The sequence below is a fragment of the Strix uralensis genome, chromosome 9 (genome assembly GCF_047716275.1).
Source record: "Strix uralensis isolate ZFMK-TIS-50842 chromosome 9, bStrUra1, whole genome shotgun sequence".
Taxonomy (NCBI): domain Eukaryota; kingdom Metazoa; phylum Chordata; class Aves; order Strigiformes; family Strigidae; genus Strix; species Strix uralensis.
The window spans coordinates 24,132,015-24,152,360 of NC_133980.1; the positions used below are offsets into that span (position 1 = coordinate 24,132,015).

A 20,346-nucleotide genomic window follows, 5' to 3' on the forward strand; every position below is an offset into this window, starting at 1 on the left:
TGCATAGATAGTTCCAGCTGTGGTGTGACTTACAGGACACTTAAAGTGGCTGTAGTGGAAGCTGAATTGGTCTGCCAAAGGAGCATTCCCCCTTTTTAGATGCTATTTACATAATTACTGTCTTCCCGAAAAATCAATAATCGGGCTGTAGAGCACCAGGCAAACGCGTGTTTGTGTGCATGTGTGTACAGAATGCTCCCAGGGTGAACAGACACGGTTGAAAAAAGGAGAGCAATGTATTAAACCTGTTCTCCCCTTCCTTCCACTGCCCTTCTGCCACCATTTGTAGGATGCAGAACACGTGGAAGATTCTCGCTGACAGCTTCAGCCAAATATTTCTGGTGCTCTGGAAGGGGCAGTACAGACTGTCCCAAAAAAGTTCAAATTGACGGAACTGCTCATTTTAAGCAATTACAATTTTGAGAATATCCTCTCACCTACGTCATTCAGTACTCTCTACTGTCATTATTCGTAGCCATTACCAGCAATTAACTAGGCTGGTGTGTTTTAAATGGTGCGATTCCTTTTTCCCTGATGTCTGTATTTGAGCCCTCTAAACTCTTTTCCATTTTCCACTGAACAACCACCAAATGATTGCAAGGTGGTTTTTTTTTTAAACTGCTCCGTTATGGCAGCCTTATGTTTTTCTGTGTAAAGTAGCAACTCATTGATCTGTCTGTATATTTGCAAGTAAGTGTTTTGTCAGTTGTAATTATATTGTAGCTTCTGTATTGGGTGAAATAATTAGAATGTAAGTTCCTGACCAAATGATCAGAATTACGTGATTAAGTTCCTTGATCTCTTGAGATACAAAATTTAATGAGAAGTATGCAGAAAAATGAAGGCATTTCTGTTTCAGAGTACATTAGACAGAAATCTAATTTATCGGGTGTTAACTTACACCTGCTGGACTCAGTACCACAGAGTCAAAAGAGACTTCTAGAAAATAGGGATTCTCCTATGATGACCTTTAGAAGATCAAAACCACATTTGTTTCAGGAATTGTGGGGCTTTTTGTTGGTTTTTGTGTTTTGTTTGTTTGTTTTTTGAAGTATATTTAAAACATTGCAGTGCTCTCTAAATGTAAACCAGTAAATGTATTGGAATCAAGAGCTGTCACCACATATTTGTACATCATAGCTGTATTTCACTCATTTTTATAAGCACCAAATAGCTGACAGTTTGTGAGGAGTCAGTGCTGCGAACTTCACTGGAGTTTTTATTATTATGAAACATGTCAATACTATCCAGAATTGAGATAGCCTTTGCAGAAAGCTGGAGACAGAAACAGAACTGGTGGGTGGTGGGAATACACCAGAGGCTGCGATGTGTCCTGCTTCGCTGTCCTTATGCTGGAATCTAAGTAGGAAAGGAAGAGTCCACAGAATTTACAAAAGTCCTTACGTGGTCTAGAAAAGAGTTGAAGAGAGGAAATAGTGCTAAGCCTTGTACTGCATTGTTGTTAGTGCCTGATACTGGATAGATGCTGATTTTCTTTTAAGATGCTCACACCAAATCCAGATGGGTGTTTATATATCGAAGTTTTAAAATTTTAATTGGAAAATGAAATTGAAAAATTGAACAGTATTAAAAATGCAGTCATTGTAGAGAAAAGGTTTTTCTTATTTCCCATTCTGGACGTAGGAAAATGTGTTATGTTAGAAAATTATCAAAAGACTTCTTTGCATTCTTTGAAATGAAGTTGCAAAATTTGGTTTTAAATAACTTAAAGGACTGTAGTGCACTTGTTCAGGAGAGATGTATTGCGAACTGTTTTTGGAGATATTAAAAAAATCTGACTGGACAGTGTCCTAAGCAACCTCATGTAGTGGACCTTGCTTTGAGCAGAGGATTGGACTAGATGGTCTCCAGACGTTCCTTCCAACCTCAGTGCTTCTGCAATTCTGTTTGAAAAGGTCAGTCAAAATTGAATATGTTGAGGTTAATTAAACTAACATTTGGCTGTTTCCCAAATATTCAAGACTTTGACTTTTCGTCCGTGATAACTTGGTAGCACTTTCATCTTCAACCTGTTGATAGTGGATGCTACAGAAATACCTGTAATAGAAGGAGAAAACATATGGTATTCAGGAAGGGAGGAAATGTGGGATTTTTTTTTTTTTTTAAAAAAGCAGATCACTGGAATGCATTATTAAACTTGGCTTGAACGCAAAAGTTCATATTCCTCCCACAGAGAACAAAACCCAGGTTCCCTGCAAGCCAGCTTTCTCTCATCTTTCATATTCCATGCAATATTCCCTAGCTTGGTGTCTGCTCCCATCTCTCTACACCATGTCTTGCAGTGGCTTGGTGGTTTGAAAAAAGCCATCATTCTGTTCCCCTGTAAATGTTGTCTTAGTAGTGCAGAGTGCACACTTTAATAAAACCATATATGCTTATATCGTTAGGGTGTCTGGATCTGTAACAGAGGAGAAGCAAATCTCACTGTCACTCGCAGCAGACTGGAAGGGAGAGGAATTGTTGGTAGCAGGCAAAGTTACCAAGGAGTGGTGTGCTCACCAAGACAGGAGTTGTGACCCACTGCTACAGGGCTGTTGCTTTTGCAGCTCAGTTTGTAACTAATGAAATTGGTGGGTTTAATCCCTGGTTTATCTAGCAAGATGGTGGCTGTTGAATTAGCACAAAGGACTGTGTTGCTTCAGGGCACAGATGTGGAGGTGGATCCTTCGACTGCGGAGCCTACAGGAGCTCTGTGGGCATGCTCAGCAGAGAGTGCTCCTTATAGCCATGCTGGCAGCAGGTACCTCTTGGTTTTGGGCTGTCAGAAGCAGGACAGATTCTTAGCCCAGCATCTTCCCTGCCTCTTCAGAACTCCTTTCTCAGTCTAGATTTCATGTACCTCTAGAGAAGAAGTGAGGAGCGAGCTTTTCCAGTGAGCCTTGTCAGCTGCACTTCTCGCTGGAATCAATCTCTGAACCTTCAAAGTGAGCAATGCACCCAAAGTACTCAGCTCTGCTGAGACATGGTTGCCTATATAAGAGAAGTGTGGCTCTGTGAAGGAAGATTGGTTCCACAGGCTTCTCAGCATCTCACAGAAAGGCTGGGGTGCGGGCTCTGGGAGGTGGGGGGTGTTGTAATGCGCTAGTTGCCCTTTTAGATACTGAGGTCCTGAGTCTGGCAATGTGCCAGCATTTTAGAAATATATGGGTCCTGGTAAAGCTTTCCTGGAAACTATGAAAATCATTAATTATCCCTAAACCCACTTGTTATCTACTTCAGGAGGTTAATGGTTAGAAATTACATTTGTTCATTTGAATTCACATACAAAAATAGCTCCTCTTTATCATGCGAGTGAATCTGGCTCTACTCAGGGTCTTAATTACAGTGTGCTGCAGTAAGGCAAAGGGCACTGCTGCTTGAAAGCCTGATCTGTTATCCACCAGCTATTGGCACAGACTACCGCATGGGATAATGTTTTGTACGTTATTTTGGAGTTTAGAGGGGAATTCTAAGACTGGACATTTCTTACTGCTCTTAGTGATCCTGAATAACACTGAAAAAAAGAGACCAAAGAATCTCTCTTCCCCTTTCTCTCTCTCACATACACACCCTTTTAGGTTGATCTGTGGGAAAGCTTCCTGAACTCCAGCTAGATTTGCCAATAGATCTGGTAGAGAATGGTTCCCCCTTCTCTTTCCTTCATGTGTTTGCAGTAGTGTCCATTTCCAGCGTGCGCACCGAGCGAACAGCTGTACCCAACAGCTGTCTCCTGGTGACAATTCAGATGGGGAAAGGGGAGGGGAAGCAAAGAAACAAAGAGCTTTAATCAATAGCAGCAAAACCAAAGTTGTCATCTAACCCTGAAACACATAGAGCACTTTGTGCTATCACCAAGCTGCTAAACTGATTGGCATGGCACTTCGTGCTGCCGAAGATCCTGAGTGGGATCAAGTCTTAGAAAACAGTTACCACAAGATTATCGGACTTTGCCTATTGGTAAAAATGGAAAGATTCCTAAATTGGCATCAGAGTGAGCATCAATAAGCAAAACTCTGGCAGAATGACCTTGCATCCCTTGTATAGGGTGAGAGTGGTAGATGCTGCAGGCATGATTTGCTAGAATTGGTTCTGGCCAAGGACTCATATTTGCAGGTGTAATGGTTTAGCCTCTGCCGGGGTCTGGGACAGCAGGGGACAGTTGTGTACAAATAAAGCTTTGTTTGTTTTCTGTCACAAGTATACTGAGTGACAGAACAGTCCTTCCAGAAGATTTTGGGTATCTGGTTGTTTCCTACACTTCAAAAGCTGACTGAGATTTGATGATGACTTATAGCCCATCAGCCTACCCAAGAATTCCAAGGCAGAATTCTCTGAGCTGGTGTCAGCGCTGCGGTTGAGAGCCTTTCTGCTGATTGAGATCCGGGGAGAGCTCAGCTTGGGAGTGGGTACTGCCAGGATGAATCAGCAGATATCTTCCTGAAAGCAGTCGACGGTCTGGATATCCCAAGTGTTTAGAAGAGATCCCACCAGGCTATAAAAGTCTGCTTCTGAAATGTTTGACTACTTCTCTCCAGCAAGGAGCTGTACAGTCATTCCCTGACAGCTGTGATATTGTCTCCCACACATGTACGAAGATCACACAGTGACATTTTTCAGCACCTTTGTTTACTAGATGATATAAATACAAAAACATTTCAAGTCACTTAACATTTGGACGCTTTTCTCTTTGCATTGAACATTTTAGGGAGACTAGGAGAAGGGAATGGAAAGGCAGAATATGCCCCATGTGTCTTGGCATGTTGATGCTGACCTGCACATTGTTCGTGTCAGTTCTCAATTGCTTCATGTACATGAAGCAACATGGTCTCTTGTATTTCATCTTCATAACTGATGTGTGGCTACAGCAGTGATGTTAAAGCAAAGACCCTTGCCTTAGCATGTTCATCACCCTTGCTGTGACAATCAGTTTTATGTGGTTAACTCTAGGGGGGAGTGAGCAGATTTGATTTTAAGTTCTGTGCAGAGACTGAAATGTTTCAGCAGTAGAATGATCTCCTAACAGAAATCACAGCTGCCAGGTGTTTTTTTTTGTTTAACCCCCACCTGGCAAAGCCAGTTATAAACTATGCAAGTTGATATTTTTCTTGCTGCTGACTCACAGATAGCCACTTGCTGAGGATCTCCTTCACCACCACAGTTTTAGAAATAAAGCCTGTTTTCAGTCCTGAGCCCCTCTCCCAGACCTTCCTATTTCATGAGCAGACTGGATGGTGAAACTTGGCATGCAGAAAGAAGGCACTTTGACCTAGACTAAAACATAACAATTACAGGATCAAACACTCTCTGTATGTTGGCGTAAGAAAGAGCTTAACAAGTCAGAGAGTGTGGATGAATCAGGAGGGGTCCTGCACCTTGGGGGAGGAAGCATTGTACCTAGAGAGAAGATCAGAGTTCCTTTCTCAGAAATACTCTGGTTCCTGTGCACTGTCACTGAACAAGAGGTACTAAGACTTCTAAGTAACTTGCTTTAGTCTTGGAGGAATCTGTAGTTCTCACAGCAAGTAAAAGAACTCCAAGAAACTTTAAGTTTGATTGTACTGAATGGTTGCTAGTATTGAAGTCCCTTAGAAGATTAAGTGCTACCCAGCAAAGGGAAAAGGAGTCCAAGAGGTCATATCTGTTTGGGAAGTTAAACCCAAAATCCTCAGAGGTAACATGGCTACTGGCTCTAGATCAGGCTCAGGTCAGAGCTAGATCATTCTGTACAAGGTACTTTCATTTTGAGGTGCTGCAGTAGCATTGTGTAACTTGAAGGAAAACATTGAAAAAAGTAGAAAAAATGTAGTTCAGAAGGTAACTCCTAATGAATTAAGCATTACATACCTTGCTGAGTGAACCTGAGAAAGCCCCAAATATTGTAAAACATTTAATAAAACTTAACCAGTGACTAGCCAAATGTTTATTTAATTTAAAACTGCACCTTTTTTTTTTTTTTTTTTTTAGTTTTAGTTTGATGATGGTGCTTGTCTCTGGGTTTGTTCTAGCGTTGCTTGTCTGTGGGGCTGAATCTGGCTTACAGTGAAGGCAGCTGTTCCCCCAGCCTGGACCTGAGTAGTTGTGCCTCACTGGATATATGCAACCATTTGCAAAACTCCTCTAGTTGAAAGGATTTTTCCTAAAGGTTTATGTTTATTTCTATAATCTTTGTTTTACTTTGAAACTGTGCTGGTTGCTTATGGGATTATGCATGTAAATAGCAAAGGAAAGTACATGGTAAAGATTTCTTCATGTCTTTAAAAAAAAAGTCATCTGGGATTTAGGATAAAAAATGAGAAACTCCTCTTATTTGAAGGGTGGTGGGGAAGTATTGTAAGTAACAGGGGATAGCAACTTGGTGAGCGTATGGGGAAGAGGAGACAAATATAGGTGTTTACACTTGCAGCTTGCTGCACTGAGCCAACATTCAGTCTCTTGACAGCACAGTCACATAACAGTCTCCGGCAGCCAGGTGTCTGAGGCGGTGACTCATATGCTGAATACGGTTTTCTGTTGTTTTCGCTGTGGTCCCTTGTTAACCTGCAGATGGTCTGTCTTGAAACCTGCCTTCCCCTGCAACTTCCCAGGGGTGAATGTGACTTGTCCACCTGTATTTGAGACTTTTCCCTTCTGGAGGTGGCTTGGTACAGATTGGTTATAGATTCACCCACCAGCAAGCATCTACTACAGCTCCGAGTGACAGAGGGCTCCTAGCCTAACTTCCCTTGGAAAGGGCCTTCCTTTGAATCTGTACTGGGATGGTAGCATGTGTTTTGGGGCTCTAACAGCATAAAGATAGCAAACAGGCTGTCAGTGGTGACAGGAGACTGGATCACAGTAATTCCCTTGTGTTGTCAAATAAACAAAGGGAATCCCTCTGCTCTGAGCTACAATTTCCTTTAATTTGGTCAAAGTAGAATAATCTGTGTTTATTCTTCTCAGCTGTCTCTGAGAGAACAAACTAGGCAAACTTGAATTCATTCTTTCATAAGAGAAAAGACTCGTTGTAGGCTGAGGTCAGAAGACAGTTAATTTAGAAAATGTGAGGAATTAAGGTGAGGGCCTTGACTCTTCTTGTGACAAATAGACCTTTTGAATTTCTGAAAAGCCTTTGCATTTTCTGCTCTGTCAAGCTCCAACCTTGTAAGTCCTTTTTTCAGGAGCAGTACAGAAAAATGAGAATTGTCAGGATGGAGAAGGCTTCTTTTACTTTAATCTCACATCTCAAACAGCAGCATCATACGGTTGCTTCTACTGCTAACCCGTATCTATCAGTGAGCCCTAGAGCAGGGCTGAATCAGGGATCACATGTCTTTGGGATGGAAGAGATTGCTTCTGCTTCCTTTTTACTATAGCTACAGAGAGACTGAATGAAGAGGACACAAGGATAGACTGGGATGCACGACCCACTGCTACATTAGACATCACACTGCCTCAGTATTGCACAGAGACAGAAATTAGTGCTGTGTCTGTCCTCCTGTCTTCAAAGTGGAACAAAGGGAAGATACTGTAGTCGGCTCTCTTTTCCCAGGAAAGAAAAGAGGGAAGGGAAGGGAAGGGAAGGGAAGGGAAGGGAAGGGAAGGGAAGGGAAGGGAAGGGAAGGGAAGGGAAGGGACGGGACAAAGACTCCAGGACGTTTTTCAGTTATCTTTGATTACTAGACCTCTGGCCAAGTAATGGGGCATGCTTGGAACTGGGAATTCCTTCCCGTTCCTGCCATAACCAAAATAGAGTTCTTCTCGAGAAGCCTTTACTTTTCCAGAATGTAGTGTATTTTGTATTTCCAAGTACACCATAGATTTTATATAAAACTTGCTCTTGGGTGTATTCGGATAAATGCTCAGGGTGCTTAACTTGGAGATCAGAAACACAAGTGAGTTGACCTTAGAAAGATTACGAGAGAGGATATTAATACTCCATGAGAAGTGTGAGGTTTCTAGGTGAGAAGATATTCAGCACAGGAACAAACACCTCTTCCTAGGAGCATGCAGATTGTTTTCAAATTGCTGATGTTTTTAATGACAGCTGCTTTGTGCAAATGTGTATAGAGAATGCCCAGTTTAGATGTTTCCATGATGCTGTGCAAAAGCTATTCTCCATATGAGTGTTATGGTGCAAAGTTGTTCTGTTCGACAACTCAGTCTTGTGCTCTGTCTTTAGAAATAAAATCCCAAGAGGTTGGTATTTTTTGCATGTGTGTGCATTAGATGGCTTGTTTTGGGGTAGGCAATTTGTTTTGTTTATTTTTCAGACTATCTGAAACGGAGAAGTTGTTTGACAAATTAAAATATTGGAATTCAGCCTCCCAGTTTTGGGGCCTCATCTCCAGTCCACTGAGGTGGCTGCTGTCCCAGTTCAGGCGATCTGGCTTTGAAGAGTACTCACTTCTTCCCAGTAGTACTTCACTTTACTCAGTGTGGAGGTATCCTTTTACTGAGTTTAATGGCAACAAAACAATAACAACTAGTTTAAGTCAAGAGTCTATAGCATCAGAGAAATAGAAAATACACTCCAGAGAGGGGGAGAGTGTGTGACTGCGCAGGAACTGGCCCTGTTCATAAAAGCCAAAGGTTGTGCACTGTACAATACCATACTAGGTAGAAGAGGATGCACCCAGCATCTTTTTAATTCCTTCTTGTCCCCAGTCTGTAATATACATGTATGTAAAGCAAACTGATTCTTGGAATATAGCAATAGTCCTGTATTAGCCATATACAATTGACTGAAATCAAGAGAAATGTATAAATGGCCCACAGGCCCTGGGTCTCTCATATCTGGTACACCGGGCCCCAGCAACAACATGGATCGGAGAAGCAGGCAGTGATTTAAAGTTCAAGTGAATGCATAAGGTTGAAAACTCTTTGAAGAGGGAGTGAGAGATTTCCCTCTAAAAACACCTGTCTGCAAGACAGAGCTTTTTTACCTGGGGGAACAAACAGTGAATTTTAATTAGGGTAATGGTTTTAATAGGCTAAAACCAATCAAAATACCCCTCTGTGTCTTAAAGACAGTGGTATTGGCAACTTCAGCACTGCACAGATTTACACCATATAAACAAATGAACCAAAGAAGAATTAAAATCTTGTTGGAAAACTAAGACAAATATAGCCATTGTATATATTTTATGGATTTTTTTTTTTCTTCAGAATTAGCAGCTGCTAATGGGAATTAAGGGAGAAGATAGAACATCTTGGTTTAAGCTGAATAGCATAAGTGAGTAAAGATGATTTATGTAGTTCTCTTACATGCTTATGATTGTTCCAGAACTTTAATGAATGTCTTCCCTTTGCTGATGTCCTCCAAATTTGTCTTTCAGAATTGAGTTAGTGTGGGATTGTGTCTCCATCACAATGCCCCAGAAATTTTAAAAGAAATTAAGACTTTTGTCCTCTTCCTCAATGTTTCTTCTCTCAAAGTACTAGGAAATAAAACAGCTTGCAACAACCCTTACTCACTGTTTGGCTGGGAAGGTGGCTTCAGGGTGGTGCCTTCTGCTATTCATGGTTCTTTGTAACCCCTGCAAGTGTGCCTGGTGTTTGGTGATACATAGGATAGCAAGTACCAGTTAAGTGGTGAGTAAAACAGAGGGGCAACAGCTTGTAATAGCATGATGCTGGTAGAAGGAAAGATGTTCTAGTCCAATGAGGCTCACGTAAAGTGGGTTACTGGGGTAAAACACAACCATCTCTGCCTTGCTCTTTGTTTTTTGCCTCTTTCCTCACCTTTGATCTATGACTAACTCCGACTACCTTTGGCTATCTTTGCTCTCCTGTAACTACTCTGCCTGGCAAAACCTTTCATGGAGTGAATGTGCTCCAGCAGTGTGTGCAGAATGTCTTTTTGATTTTTCATCAGAGGCCACATCTTATACTATCAGAAATAAACTTGCCTGGCTCACTTCTAATTTGAAATTTGATTTCTTAATTGTTAATACATTTTTAAAAAAGAAAAAAAAGAAAAAAGCTGTCTTGCTGTGACATGTTAAGGGAACTGGAGCTATGAACTGGGGAAAATATCTTCTCACTAGAAAAGATCTTTGAGGAGAGAAATAAATTCCCTATGGAAAGATCAAAGCACACGAAGTTAATGGATTATGACAAGGTAAAAAAAAAACCTGAAGAGAATAGTAGATTCAAACACAAAAGAGGAAAATAGTAAAGAGTATTTTTTTGTTGGAGATAAAGGATAGTTAGATGGCTAGCTAAGTACTTGAGATTATATGTTGTAGCTAAAGGGCTATTAGCAGCAATAGGGATTTCTTTCCTCAAGCCTGGCACAGCCTCCACTTACACAGTGCTGAGGTAGACTTGGAGTTGCAGTCCTGAATTCCTGCTCTATTGCAGTGCTCTGTGCTGGTGCCTACAGCCTAATGCACCCTGTAGTGCAACCAGACCCTCTCAGACTGATGCAAGACTGATGTAATAACTCTTAAAGTCACTTTAATAGTCTGATTAGGTCCTGCTAGGGTCAAACATATATGGAGTTTATCAAAGAAAAAAAAAGCAGAAACCCTTCTGGTGAACTAGAAAATGTTGATGAATGAAGAACTCTGGAAAAACTTTTGTTCGGGTTATTGTTATCAAAGATCATCTGTACTGCTATAGGTATCTATGTGTCTTCTTCATTGCTGCAGTGTTTGATGCCTCACAGTCATACAGAAATAGAAACAGAGAACTACAGCTAAGGCACAAAGATGGATCCTCAGAGATCACACATCAGTGGGAATCAGACATTTGAAATGCCTCTCAAGAAGCTGGGATCAGGTGACTTTTGTCTGAATTTATGCTGGGTTTCTGTGGCAGAGCAGAAGCCGCACCTCCCTTGTCCAATTTAGTCACCTATCCTTCCTCCAGTCCCACCACAGAGCAGAAGTCCCTGGGAACTTTACATGCACCAGGAGGTTCACCTGCACTAATTACAAAGTAAGTGGTGGATCTACTGAGTGATAGACAGCCACCCAGAACTATCTGTAGGTGTTGCTGTTTGCCCCTCTGGTTTATTTCTCTACATGTTTAAGCAGTTGCATCTCCGCAAACCTGCTGGTTATTTCCTGGATTGACAGTGATGCGTACATTGAGTGAGAACCCAATGTTTGTTGCCTGCCCTTCTTAGCGACACCTACTTGCCCTCTGTCTTGGGTCAGATTCTCATTTGCCTTTTTACAGTTCCTAAGAAACAACCTGCCCTTCTTGTCTTTCTGTCTACAGAAGTTTATTTTGAAAAAGGCGGTAGATTTGTATAGTGACTGGAGGCAAGAAAAGTTTGCACATGTGGGACACCTCTGTATTGATGATCTGATGGAGAGCAGATCAATACTGGAGTATATTTAGAAGTGCAGTGTTTTGCCTGTGACCGTATGCTATGAGAAGGTGTTGTTACCAGATGTGCTGAGGGAGGGATTAAGGCCCTGGTAAATCTTGGTCTCCCAGACCTCTCTCATTAACACTGCCTGTGCTTTGTGTGTGCTTCTCTGCCATGTGATTTTTTTTTTTTTTTTTAACTTCCAAGAAGTGGCTGGACTGATGTAGGAACTGTGTTGCTTCCAGCTCACAGGCAACTTCAAATTAAATATGTTTAACTAAATTAAAAATAAAATTGTAAGTCATTCTTTTTGTTAGCTTCACTTTAAACTAGAAATTCTTTTTCCTTGTTTTACAGCAGCTTCAAGAGACTCCTCATGTCTGTCCCCATGACAAGAAAGAATTATGTAAAGGAATAGGTTCTAGTAGGTGCATACTCCAGAAGGAGTAGAGCAACATGAGTATAAAATTAAGTTATTAATATCAGAGCACTTTTATCATCTATTCTCTTAAGTTCTGGTTTAGTTTGGTGTAGTATAGACCAGAGAAACAAAAAGTGATGGGAACTAGATGCAGCAAGAGTGGGTTGGATAGAACAAATGGTTTTAATTAAAAATGTTTTAACTGTACCCATCTAGAAATGAGAAGATAAAAGACCTTGACCTGAATACTTGATATTCAGAATTCTTGATAATAGGATGCCAACAAAATTTAGGAACACTAATTGAAGGACAGCTGCCATTGGGTGACTTACACTATCTGTCAAGAATTATTATAGTATTGAGGCCTTTACCAGCTCTGAGTATGAGGCCCATGCTTCTCCCGCCTTTTCTAGGAGAATCAGTCTGTTATAGGCCTTTCTGTGTCATGAGAAAATTGTGCACTTCATGTTATGTCTGGCACTGTGGTTGTATCTTTTGCTTTTAGTATCTAAAATAGAGTTGTGGAGCTTAACCAAACTCTGCAGCAATTGCTGCTTACCAGTTACATTCTGGGCCTATACAGATGTGTGTATACAAGGGCTAGTAGCCTGGCACTTCATAATTAGCAAATTCCTTGATTCCTTCAAGAGCAATGAACCAGGATACTGAACAAAGGCTTGCTTTTTTTTTTTTTTTTTTTTTTAAACCACCCATCTTAGCTCAGCAGCCAAGTTTAGATACTGGTCCTGAAATTTCAGTTTTCAACCTTTATTTTATCATGTACCAATCACAGTGGTGCTCTTTAGGCATGTGCTGTTCTGCCAGGCCTAGAGCAACGGACCTGCTCTGTGGAGTAAAAATGAGTGCTACTCCCAAAGACCATTCACGGGTACAGACATGCAGCGTCTCCTTCTCTTCCATCTCTTTTTGTTTCTCAAATCTATGTATGGCTTTTCTTTTGTATATTGTCAATTTTGTCACCAATCATTTCCATTTCAGTGCTGATGTATAGAAGATGGTAACATACAAAGCATTGCAACTACTAGGAGATGATGCTGGCATCACACGCAATTACCCATATTAATTTCTTCTCTTTTGGTAGCTGGGAAGAAGACATATGGAATTAGTGAGCAGCAAAACCTCAGTTTTCATTTGAAAAAGGAAATAGAGAATGATTCATTCTAAAACCATACGCTCCAAAGGAGGAAGATGTGAATTATTAACAACATAGCTAAACATGACGGGTGCTGACACCTTGGATTTTCTTCACATGCAGCGAGAGAATTTACACTACAGGAAGTGTTAATGCTTTCACGCTTCCTACCCATTTTTATCTGCCTAATTTATGGAAAGCCATTACTAGGTGAGTCATTGCTCTCACAGGATTGGTGTGGCTGAGATACAGCTTTGGGTATTCCTTTAATTTCCATATTTGCTTGAAAGGAACAACAGATCCACATTAAAACTGTTAGTGTTTGGTATTACAGTAGAGTTCAGAGTCTCTGCTCTACTTGATCGTGTACAAATATTGCAAGACATGCTCCCTGTCCCTATAAGTTAACAAGCTAAGCGAACAAGGAACGTAGAGACTTATCTGCATTATAGATGCCGTGAGTCAAGGTGTCTCATTGTTCAGAATTTGTGCCTAATTGGATGGGAGTTAAATATTTGCAAAGATTACAAACAGAAGCAATACTAGGAATCTCACTATAAAGAACTGTTTATTCTGCAATAGCTATTGCAGAAGCACATTCACTCCCTTGTTGATATTAAGAGATTTTGGTTAAACAGTCACAAGTTACAAAAAATAACAGCCAAACCTGAGGATCAGGGTTTTCCCCTAATAGTAGATGAACCATGGGTTGAAATACATTTGGGCCATCTGTATCATGAATGTAACAGGAAAAATGCAGTGTTTAAAATACTCAAGCACTGAATTAAGGTATAGATTTCATAGCCATTACTCTTTGCAATAAATAATTCAGAAAGATTTGTTCAGTTTAGAGGACGGTCTCCGGCAGGCAGTAACAGATATAATTTAAAAGAAATCTTGAATTTATTTTTTTTATTATTTATTTTTTATTTATTTTTTATTAATTTACTCTTCTATAAACCTCTTGTCACAAGAGGCATGTGTTAAGTATTAGGAGTCTTTCACCCACTTAGAAGCTCTTCCATCTACGTAGGTTTTTTCTGCTACACATTTTCCGAACAGGTCTACCTTCAGAGGCTGTTTGTTTCAGTTATGCGTAGGTTTCTTAATTAAGGAGCCCGTATCTCCCTGCACAGCACATAACAGATAGCACAACTATCCATCTGAGGCTCCCCCATTTGCCTTGCTGGGAAGTCTGTTGTGTGATTGAGTCAGTGTGGACCTGTGGCTGGGTTAACTTCAAACTACTGTCCTAAAGAAATTATAAATTTTGGATGCTATCTGTAGATAATAACGAGAACTAGTGGTGCTTCATTTCACTCTTTGTTTTCCACTGGAGAGTTTGTGGGGAATGAAACTGGAGAAATGATGTTACAAGTAATTTATTGTCCAGGGTTCTTTTTCTCTCCCAATTTCTTTCTATTCTGTCAGCTTCTTTTTTCTCACACCAATTATTCTGACTTAAGAAATTACAAAGCTCTTCATAATAGCACTTGAAAATTGGTATGTTTGCTGTATAAATTCTGAGGCAGATCTTCAGCTGCTACAAAGTGAGGTAACTCTGAAGCCACAACCTTTTTTTTCAGCCAAAGATCTTTTGTATGTGATCTGTCCACTTTTTTCCCTAGGGTTTTAAAATGCTTGAAAGATTTCAAAAGCAAAACGAAAAAAATGAACTAGTGAATGATATGTATAAGGTTGGGAGGCAATAAGTTACTGGTGTCTTGTTAAATGCTGAGTTACAGAAACTAAATACAGATTGCATTAATCAGTTGGTGTATGTACATGTTTTTATGTGTACCCCCATGCGTACGCTTTTGAAAGAGGTGTTAGAAAATAAATTCTAAATGACCCTTAAAATCTATCACCAGACTGATCACATGAGAATGGTTAATAAGTACCATAGGCAAGTTTTTCAACTCCTGTTTTGCAGTATGAATCTGTGGTGGAGACAGAACACTACTGAGTTCCATCATGCTCTTCCAGTAGTATTTTTCTTAATGGAAATGTGTTTGGACTACATATTGTTATTCATTTGCCATATATGTGGATTTTAAATTTTATTCTGAACTTAAATCAATACAAACATTTGTAGTGGATGCTTTTATTTGTACTTTCAAAACACCCCACATTTTTCATGTTCTTATTTCATTCAGGGCAGTTGAGTGACTGAATGCAGAAGAAGAAAAGCAGCAATGTCCTTTGAAAGCTGAATGATTGCCTGCTCATTTGTTATACCACTTCTATGTAAAATGAACAGTGTCTTACTCCACTGGAGAGCTACTGACATGGCTGAGGCATAACACATCTGAGTAACGGTAGCAAAAGCAGAGGCTAAAAAGAGGTGTCTGTATGCCAGGTTTTTAAATGGTGCTGGCTTTGGCCTGCCTTTCCGAGGAAATGCGGTTCGTGTGACTGCTTCTACTATTTTGCTGAACTTGATAGAGTGGTAAAGACCTCATTGATACAGGTTCCTAAAAGCTGTTTGGAAATCTGGCGAGGTAGAGATGAGGCCCAAGTTATTGTTGCCTGCTGAGAAAAAGTCAGTAAGAGAAGCTCAGGAGCTATTGGTTACTGTGGCTGGCTGTATGCAGGATGGTCCAGAGCTCACCACACCAGCAAATGTTCTGATGCCCACTAGAAGGTGAAAGGGTGGAGAAGAGCTAGTGGATGTGGCAGGAACTGGAAGTATTACAAGTTAGTAAGTCTTGCAAAATGGTAAGGGAGGTAAGCTGGAGGTATTTTGGTGACTGGGAAGTGATGTTGCAATTTTGAATATGAAGCCAAGCTTTATTGGCTTGGTTCCTCATGGAGCAGTTCATAATATAGTCTGCAAAGGTTTCTTTTTAATGAATGACATCATAAACCAGGGAATAAATAGAGTAATTCTGAATATTGCTGGTGTTTTAGATCAGTGGAAGGGATAAGACTCAGTCTTAGTATTGATAAAAACTCACTGGGGACCCTAACCACAGAAAAGGCAGAAATTGTATACAAAATGAAGAAGTATGATACTATACCATGAGTGTTTGTTCTATAAATAAATAAGCCAGTGGATTGAGTATTTGCCCTGCTTTGATGCATTTTGTTTCTGAGCAAACTAATGTACAAATGATAAAAATAAAGCAAGCCATTACTAATACACTTCTTTTGGCACCTTTACTGAAATCTATGTTTCATTCTGTGGTGTGTACCGCAGAGAAATTTGTGAGTCCAATACCTATCTTCAAAGTAATAACTGACAAGTCAATAAAAGCAAGAATTAGCAGACTCTGACCTGCCTCTTCTTTTGTTTGACTCGATATATTCACCTAAGGTTAGACATTCTTGAAAGTGTCCATGCTTAATGGCTACAGTCCGGATAGGTTAATGCCTACTTTATCTGCTGCTTCTTAGAACTGAATCAAGCAAATGTTCTTTCCTTTTGGACATTGATAATTGTCTCCAGTCACACCACAGGACATCTGAAATGGTAAGATGGAGCTATACCCTACTATTTAAAAACCCCTTGGACATTGCCTGATAAGTTGAGGTGTTGTGACAGTAATATTTTACTGTAATTGCTTTCTTAAGATGATGACAGCGCTGCAATTGCTGTCATTTTTTCAGTATGAGTTAAACCAAATATGTGTGATTCAAGCATATTCACTTTACAGAATGCTCTGAATTTTCATGATTGGAAAGCTCTTCAGATTAAATGTAATTCATCAAGGCATTTCTCACAAGTAAAATACCTGTGTCAGGATGGCCACTTTTCCTTTATGTTGGTAGGAGAGTAATCTTACTGAATTCAAGAAAAATCTCTGAACTACCTGCACATGCCATCACGTAGGTAGGTAAATGTTGTCTCTAATTAGTTCCAGATGTAAAACTGCACGTGCAAGATTGAAGGATGAGTTGACGTTCTTTATAAAAAAAAAAAAAAGTACAAAGTGGTACTGCAAACTTCTGAAAAAGAGGCTTTTTTCAGAAAATCAGGCCCTTCAAATCTATTGAATCTCATGAAATGTTAGTCAAAATCTTAATAAGAAAAAATGCTTCGCAAAGCGTGTTAGAATGTTCTTTATCATTGCAGCATCATTCCGGAAGATTGTATATAGAAGTATGCAGCAGGTTCTCTGAAACCCTGCCATGAAACAGTTACGTGGTCTCAAGATATCAGTAATCACTTACAAACTGTTCTCTTATGCTAGTTTCAAGCTTCTTGCAGAAGTATTGGTATTAATCCACATACGCACAGATGGTGCATTACATATGATGGCTGCTGGTAATCGTGTGAGTGCAACACAATTGTTGCAACTAGTAAGAACTTGCATCTATTTTTAAAAAGCTGTGGTACTATGCAGTAACTCAGATGTTTTGATATTTTTGAAGTCCTGATTCTGCAGGAAACTTACTGGAACGAAACTATGAATTTGGTACAGCTTTATCCAGAGAAGGTATCTAGCAGAATGCAGGAGTGGAGTCAAACACTAGACAGGTGCTCCCTTGACAATAGAAGTTGGATCATCTTTTTTTCAATGTGTTTACTTCCCTATGTGAGTGAAAGTGAAAAATAAACCTGCTTTAACTATGCTTGGTTGGATTAGTGTTGGTGAGATCGTGATAATTACAGGTTCATTATTGGAAACTGTATGCCGTTCTTCTGACTCATGAAAGACTTAACAATCTCTGTTAGTGTTTAGTGACTTTATATAAACAGTATATGAGCAAAATAAATAGAAGGAAAACCTTTAAAATTAGCAATGTCCCAGAAGATGAGATTGTTAACAAAAATGTTTTTTTCTGCGAGGTACACATTACGTTTCGATTACTTGGATAACTTGGATTTGCCAGTGTGGTGAGATAAGCATAATCACCAAACATATGCTTTATCCTAAATTTGATTTAGCAGTTATTGATAAAAGTCGAATTAATTCAGACAGAGGTTGTTTTTTTCAAATGAACTGCAGCTTGAAACACAGAGCAAGGCAAAACCACCATTAAATTTTGACTTCTTGTGTCATGTAGCTATATTATTTCACAGTTTACTTTTTAAAGCCATTACAAGTGGTTTTTTTTGGATTACAGCAATGATTGGTTTGTTGATGTTCAGGTTTTTTATTTGGAATCTAGCCTTCATTTAACCATTTGAATTGATAACCCACTAATCATAGACCATTATGGTTTTGTTTGCTAGATTGGAGAATAATCTAATGTCTAACATCTTCTCCCTGAGCTCTGATGGTCACTGTTTTTGCGGTTTTGACATACGCACACACACACACATATATACTCATGCATACTTATATATGAAATCACTTCAGTCTCTTTAAATAGCCTGCATGACAAGGTCTTGCACTAGTAACTTTTATGATTTTGAAGTGAATCAATACTTCACAGTTTATTATTTCTTTGACTTTTCAGTTTGGAATTGCCTTGAGAAGCCTGAGCATCTAACAATTTTTTTTAAAAATCATTTGAAAGTAATCTCTGACAATTGTTATTCAGTGGATTACTCACAAGCTGTTAGGGTTTTTTTACTTGAAATCTGATGGAAAAAAATGAAATGTGGTCTGTTCATTTAGGCTGGATTAATTCTGTAATTTTCTCCTCAATTTGAACACTGGAATCAGGCTTTAAAATCTGTTTTCCCAATAACATTGTAGTTTATCTTTCTGATAATACTTGTCTCAGTTAACTCACTCATTTAAATATTCACAGACAGCAGGTACTGCAAATTTTAATGTTTTTATGATTATATTATTAATTTTTTTTAAAAAGTTAGCCAATTCTACTTAAGACTAGGAAACAGAATCAGCCCAGCTTTAAAGAGAACAGGCAATGAGAGAACTCTGCTTTGATTTGAACAGGTCCCTTCACAGGTTAAAATGTACTTTGCAAAAGATTTCATAGACACTTCCTCTAGAGTCAGGTGATTTCTACCAAACTTAGCAAGAAAAATGACTTCTGTTCATTTCCTGTACTGAATTGCTCTATAGATGTTCAGCCACTCTAGGACTTCATGGATGAAATAAAGAGCTTGCTGTTAAGGTTTTCATGCAGGCACCAAGGTTATTCATACTCACAACTCTTTCTTTTCCAGATATTGTCCTTCAGCTGATTCATGATTGAGGGACCCATGCTACAGATACGCTTTGGCCAGTCCTCACTTAGGGGCTCTTGCAAGGATTAATGGCTCTGTCTGGTGCCCTAGGAGTTTTGCTTGAGTTAAAAGTGCTAAATGAACCATCAAAATGTCTGATACAAATATTGTTGGGGGAAAAAACAGACAAGGCTAAGGCAGACAAACCTGTTTCACATCTGAAGTAGAAGTCAATCCTGCCTGGAGATAAGGGAGTGGTCAAGGTGAACTCCTGAGGCTTTTTCCAGATGCATTTTCTATTTTCCATTATTCTGTTAGAGGGGGAAAAAAAAAAAAAGTAAAACTTCAGTGAAAAGGATGTCTCCTGCCAGAAACACTCCCAGTTACGTCAAAATCTGTTGCTTATATTGGGAAATTACTGACATTGTGTGGTTATGCCCCATGTCCCTTCTTCTTAGTTACCAAAATTTTTACTATCAGTCCAAAGCCTAGGGATTTCATATTGCCATCTAAATAAAATCTAATTTAATTGTTGGCTAGTTAACTTTAACCTTATTGCTATGGAATGCTTAATGCCATAACATATAGTAGTCATCTTTCTAGGCTAACACATCTATCTGTGAGAATTCTAAGGCATGACTTACAACTCTACCCTTTTAAAGCACTTATCATTTATTAAGTTTTGCTGCATTCAGTGACCATGTTGGTTATCTGGAAGCACAGTGATTCTGGGGCTGTGCATTGTCAGGTCACTAATCTCCATCCTGCACTCAGCCTGTCAGCCACATGAGAATGACTCATTCTCTGCAAACCTCCTGTTGCTTAGTAGCTGTTTGTAACGTGAAAGAGAGTTGGGAAAGTAGTGGTGAGGTAAGAGGAAAAGGGCTGAGAGGCACAGTGTGTCCCTGGCTGCCTAAAAGGAACTTGTGAATGAGGGTATTATTTGACCCTTCTAATTGGTGAGGAATTTTTCTGTTTTCTCACAAATACAAGGTGTATGAATTTACATGCTCTGCCCCTCTCTGTTCTCTGCAGTATCTAGGAAAATTAGTCATGCTTGTGGGCCTTTATTGTATGCATTTATTTATTTACCACCGTGGTACTACTTTCTCTTTTAATAGTATCTCTTTGTTACCTAGGGAACAGCCCTGCACATTTCTTCCTCTGTTTGGTGCGTCATCATGCTCCTGTATGCCATACACAAGGTTCAGTTTGAAGAACTGTACATCTAAAACCTGTGGTGCCAGGCCTGCATTACAGCACTGGCACCAGCATGATGGCTCAAAAAAGGATACAGGAACCAAAGAGGAATAATAAAAAAAAAAAAAAAAGTGCATTGAATCTTGCTGTGGGTAGGCTGAATTTGTTGTGGACAGGTGGATTTAATT

General features: G+C 39.6%; 1 protein-coding gene and 1 long non-coding RNA gene across 2 annotated transcripts in view; one reads left to right on the forward strand and one right to left on the reverse strand.

Annotated features, from left to right (window-relative positions):
* The window catches only part of VAMP2 (vesicle associated membrane protein 2), a 56,048-nt gene that overhangs the window by 4,574 nt on the left and 31,128 nt on the right, over positions 1-20,346 (forward strand). The window lies entirely within an intron of this gene.
* Positions 1,614-19,519, reverse strand: LOC141947314 (uncharacterized). The gene is made up of 3 exons (XR_012630072.1): positions 19,382-19,519; positions 19,166-19,269; positions 1,614-2,058 (listed from the first exon to the last, which is right to left on the reverse strand). It is a non-coding gene; the product is annotated as an uncharacterized LOC141947314 (long non-coding RNA).